This window comes from Ruditapes philippinarum, unplaced genomic scaffold (genome assembly GCF_026571515.1).
Source record: "Ruditapes philippinarum isolate M1 unplaced genomic scaffold, ASM2657151v2 ctg190_1_1_1_1, whole genome shotgun sequence".
In the NCBI taxonomy this organism is placed as follows: domain Eukaryota; kingdom Metazoa; phylum Mollusca; class Bivalvia; order Venerida; family Veneridae; genus Ruditapes; species Ruditapes philippinarum.
In genome coordinates, this window is record NW_026853762.1 from 236,084 (window position 1) to 242,083 (window position 6,000).

Sequence of the window (6,000 nt, forward strand, 5' to 3'; positions counted from 1 at the left end):
GTATATTATATCCGTTTTTGGTGGAAATGAAATACTCTGAATCCCAAGAGAACATTTATCTTCTGTGTATTGTATGTATTATAAAATAATGTATGATATATATGCCCGTAATATGTTTTTTGTAACATTATAATAAATTGTAAGGTAAAATAGTGGATAGATCCCCGACCCTATTTTACCTATTACGGGGACAATAAACGGAGTTACCTCTTGGGCTTCAAAAAAAAAAAAAAAAAAAAAAAAAAAAAAAAAAAAGATCGTCTACAGCAAATATAAGTGATAAATGCTTGATGTCCATAGACTTTGTCAATGTATATTGATTAGGCATTAAAATACTGAAAGGGGAAACGCATGGAAATTTTAAAAAATATTTTGAAGTTAAAATATCAAAGCTCAAACAATTCTTTATGGAAGATGGAAAATAATTATTTAGTGCTGTGATTGCAATGTGAGATCCTGTTATTTAATTGATATATCTAATAAATGCCTCTGAAAATACTAGAGTGCTTCCTAAGTTTTTAGAGTGCGATGATTTTTTCTCTTAATGTTCGGAATTTAAATGTTACCTGTTTTTGTAATATTAATATAAAAGCAAACATAATGCGATAGCGTAATAACTTGAAATAGGGCAAGGTAACGCTTAATGAGGCATAAGGATGCTGAAAGAGGCGTAACATCGCGTAAAATGATTAAGCTACGCGATAAGAGGCGTTAGTCGCAAAAATAGGGGTCATAGCGCGAAACAAAAGGTACAGAAATTCGTTATAACGACAAGTCAAGACAAATATCAGTAAATAAGGAGGTAATATCACCTTTTTATGATTCAACAACTATATTTGACATGAATGTTAACCATGGTAAGCCGTTTTTTCGCGAGGACGAGCAAGGTGTGTAGGTTAAATGTTAAGGTTCCAGTAAGAAATCATAATACAACGATTGTTCAGATCAAATTTTGAATACTAGTATGCACTGTGGAATCTTAATTTATTTCATTTTGTACAAAAGTTCAAAATCGTAATTTGCTACATGTCTTGCCAGTATTATTTAGCTAAAGGTCAAGGCCATCAGATTTAATTAAATGCCCAGGTACTCGGGACTTATCTTATACAAACATGGTTGTATATAAGTGATCTTATAACAAATGTTAACTAATCTGAAACGTAGTGGCACGTATATGATGTAAATCTCTTGGTCAAACTTTGAAATTAGAAAGAACTGTTTGTCCGGAGCAAAACCTCTACAAAAATAAAGGTATTTTTATGTAACATTGTATAAGAGTTCACCATCATGAGCCAGAGTCATGAGAGTTGCGTATAAAGTTCCAGGCCAGGATCAAGGGCCAATATTAAAACATTACTATATAGACAATTTTATTGTTCTGAAATGAATGAGTTATATCACATATATGAAAATCATAAGTCTTATCAGTTATATATATGCAAGGTCAAGGTGAGCAGGCCGAGGTCAACAGAAAGTAATTATTGAAGTTGTGTGTTTTGTCTTCTACACGCGTGTATAGATAAAGGTATTACTTGACGCATGTGTTACCAATAGAAGACAAAATTATATGCAAATAAGCCAGGAATGTTAATCAAAAGTCAATGGGACACTTAAAGATCACAGGAAAATGACTGTCCATAGTGAAATTTCAATAAAGATGCAGCATTACATAATTTTTCATTACTTTTAAGTATTGTTTAGCATAGGGATGTGCACAAAGTTCAGGTCCGTTTGGCTACAGTCAAGGTCATATACACTACACAGAGGTCCATGGCCATTAAAAAAATTGTAAATATGAGCATTGGCAATTTAGTCATCATGTTTTGTAATATTTTAATATTAATATTTTTTATAGTATTGACAGTTTCAAGTTTTTTTTACTTTTGTCATTTGCAGTATTGGAGATGAATACCACTGTCTATTCAATGCAATGAACTATCTGAACAGAGAAATAGAATGTTAGATCTCAGTTACGTATAACACCCAAATGTATTTAATTTTAAATCTCATAACTCATTGTAATGAATACTGACATTTCTATATTCACACATATTATTTCTACATACTTGTTACTCACGTCCCTTGAAAATGCGTGTTTATTTTGTGAAGATGAATGGTATTTTTCCATTTTAATGCCATGGCTCTGTATGTACTGTAAGTATTTACATTGTAATTATGCTATAACTCAAATTGGCATTTGTATAGTTACATGGATTTTGTTCTAAAATAAACTTTTAAACAAACTTCTGGTGATACCAGAAACGTAACCGATGATCACCAACTGTATTCTGTTTAAAACTTGTTTGTTCATTCACATTACATTCAGACGTATTGTATAAGGTTTGAAAAAATATATTGTTTAGTTTCGATTACCACTATTTGACAATGTAAAAACAAATAGTTCGAGTAAATTACGTGAATAATTAATGTAAAATGAAAGTAGGATCCTGAAGAAAAATCTATTAAATTAGACCTCCTATGGCGGTTTATTTACAAAAACCAAAAACCTTTTATACAAATGAAAAACAAATGTTCTTTGCTCGGTCAGATGTTTCGTAATACCTTTTGCAAAAACTGGTGAGTGTCCTTATAAGTCCGTGTATTTTCGATGACTGCGTGTGAGAATTCATGAATACAGAGAAAATTGGTACACAAAACTTAAACCTTACACACGTGTTATAAAATGTGACTTTTTCCTTATGTTAAACGTCAGTTTATAAATAAAAATTAAACAGTATTTTTTAATTAATTCAATCATACGATAATTCAAACTTACATCTATTATTATTTGATATGACATTTTGTGAAATATGGCATAACGCTCGCCAGAAGCCGCATAAATATGAAAATCATTATAAATGAATATGTGGCGGCATAGTCGAGTGGCTAACGCATCGGACTAGTAATCTAATGTGACTGGTAATTTAATGATCAGGTTCAAACCCCATCTGGGGAAAGTTGTTGTTTCGAGCTTGAGCAAGAATCTTTGCACTCATTTCTCGGTACTGGTTGGTTCAAGGAACGGGTTCGAAAGTGTGTTCATAAGCTTATAGCTTCCTACACAATCGAACTTGAAAAAAAATAAAATACTCATTTCTTTTGTATCATCATTATACATGTATAATCAATTGAAAAAAAAACATAAGATATTGGATTTAAATATAAGTACTATCGCCTCATAATAAAAGCAAATTCTTATTAAGAAATTGACTTATACAATCGTGAAATTGTATTCATATTCATACTAATTTAAAATTATTTAACGCGTCTGGATAATTACAATGTACTTGTATCAGAAAACCAAATGAACACACAAATATACATTTAAATCAAACAAACACAGACTAAGTTTATGTAACTAAAAGTACGTAAAAATTGATTAATAATTCTATTCGTATTAATACATACAGGTTATTCAAACATAGTAATGATTTAGATAAATAAGTATGAGTAATTAAGGACCAAAACATGAAAGGGTAGTAATAAGATCCATAATTTAGCAAAGTCATGAATGCTTTTTATAGAAATTAAAATTATATTAATCTATCAATTCATTATAAAGATTATATTAAAAAAAAACGAAAAATAGTGCGAAATATAATGAATGACCTGAACAATCGATAAAATGGTTGGAGGTTATGAAATTTATAACTTGATGTTCTCATTTACTCGAAGACCAATAATGACTAATTTCTATCAAAGTTCATGCATGCATTTGTATTAGTACATGTATGATTTGTTCTCTGCTTGGATTTATGTTTTTGTTAAAATCGGGAAGTCGATAGTGATTTCTGTAGATATGTACATGTACGTCAAATGAACGGATATAAGATACTTATATTTTGAATTAAAAAACATCAGTTGTATTCTAACTTTATTAGGCCAATGATTCAGCAAACAAATCGGCTGATGAAACTTGATAGGTAGCCTATAATTTTGTGAAAGCTTGTAAATATATCCTTTTTTTTTTGTTAATGTGAGTTTTGAAACTTTGGTACAAAATTTCATGGTTTTTTTTATCTTTGTTCTTTTACGTTCTTTTTTGACAAACGCAATGTCAATCATTAAATGTTTTCAGGCTAAAAATGGCATGCATTGTATTCTTATTTTAATCTGTAAATAAAAGAAACTCTCAAACAGATTTTTTTTTATCTGTGTCAAATACCAATGTGAAATTAAGTGATGAATGGAAAATTTTGTTTGGAACAACACTTCTCCATCGATTGTGAAAGTTAAATGTCACCCCCCCCCCCCCCAAAAAAAAAAAAAAAAAAAAATACACGACTTAAACACGACAATTTTGATTCGTGCGGCTAATCTTTAAGGTCATGTAAGAAATATGAAAACATGACAGGAAGATTTGGTAAATTTTCGAAAAACGCTTGAAATATCTAGGTCAATATGTGACAGTACTTTTACATATGTTAAACACTGTATATGCACGTCTTCGTGTTAATTATACTTGTTGCAAATGTTCGCTGCACTTAAAATAATAATAATTGTGTCATTTAAGTGTCATGCGCACCATTCATGTCTGTAGGTCAAAGGTCAAACTAAGATGTCAGAACAATCTGCTTTTTCTGGAATAGAGCGGGGGTTTAAGAAAATCCAAAAATGCGGATATCGTTCATGAATTGTAATATGTTTATTATTTCATGATTATAAATTTGTGACGGTCGACATTTAAGACAAATTGGCACCCTTGTTTAAATTCTTGAATCGTTACCCGATAATCGCCCAATGCATTCTATATACATTTCAGTCAGTTTAATTTTATGTTTTTTTTTTTGTTTTTTTTTTGTTTTTGTTTTTGTTTTTTTTTTTAATAAATCCTTTTGTTGAATCCGATGAACATGCTTTGAGAGTGTATAACCAAATAGGAAATTACATTAATTATTAATGTAAAAGTCAATAAAGGTCCCTTTTTGTAATTAAATAAGATCTCCATTGATAGCTTTGAAAAATCAATTAGTAATATGAGTAAAGAGTATGGTAAAATATTATCAATCATTATCACTTTATTGTCTTTTATAACAATATAATAATTTACCGAACAATATGAGCCTAGCTGTGTTGGAGCACCACCATGACAACAGAACTAACAACACCCCTGACCCCCGTTCCCCGTTAATGAACAAAAAAAAACAACTTTATTGCAGTTATTTGTACGATGATTGAACAAAATGATATCAAATGCTCGGAGCAATTCATGAACATTTGATACGGGTGTCAATAGAATAAATTGTTTTCAAGTATTGTATTCACTAGTACAAGAATTCTTATCTTTATTATGTAAGAAAGGTCCGTTTAACGTGTTTTTCTTGAGTGTGTGCGCGTGCATGCGCGCGTGTGTGAAAAAATCAAGCGGAGCCTTAAAATTAAGTTTTGAAATAATCGGTGTTTGGAAAGACTTTATATTTGATGAAATAGTCATTAAAAATGAGTTTGGAATAGCATGATTAACTTTATAATATAAAAATTGATGTTTTAAATGGTGATTTCATTGTGATTTTTAATGTCTTGTGAAAGCTTCCTGTTCATGTAAAGATTTTAAACTTGATGAAAGAAAAAGTGGGGAATATTCGAACTATAATAGCCCAGGAGAGCAATGTACAAAGTGTATTGCGAATTTCATTATAACTATGCATACTCATTCATATCCAAAGAAGATGCTGCAAAGCCCGATTTCGCACGCTTTAAGGGAAACTCATTCCTGAGTATAAGTAAGGCATTTGTGATCAAATGGTCATCAGTATTATACTGTTATGAAGCAGATCTCTTCACATTTTTTCGTACTACTTAATGTGCAGTTCAACTCAAATGGTACCACCTTATTTCTTACAAAACTTCTACAAATAGCTACTTAAACACTCAAATGCAATAAGCGAGAACGCTTGTATTTAGGGACACTATACAAGATGACATAATACACGTGCAAATATAGCATAAAGCAATAAATATCGTAATTTGTTAATAAATTTTATCTCTGTCATATAAATG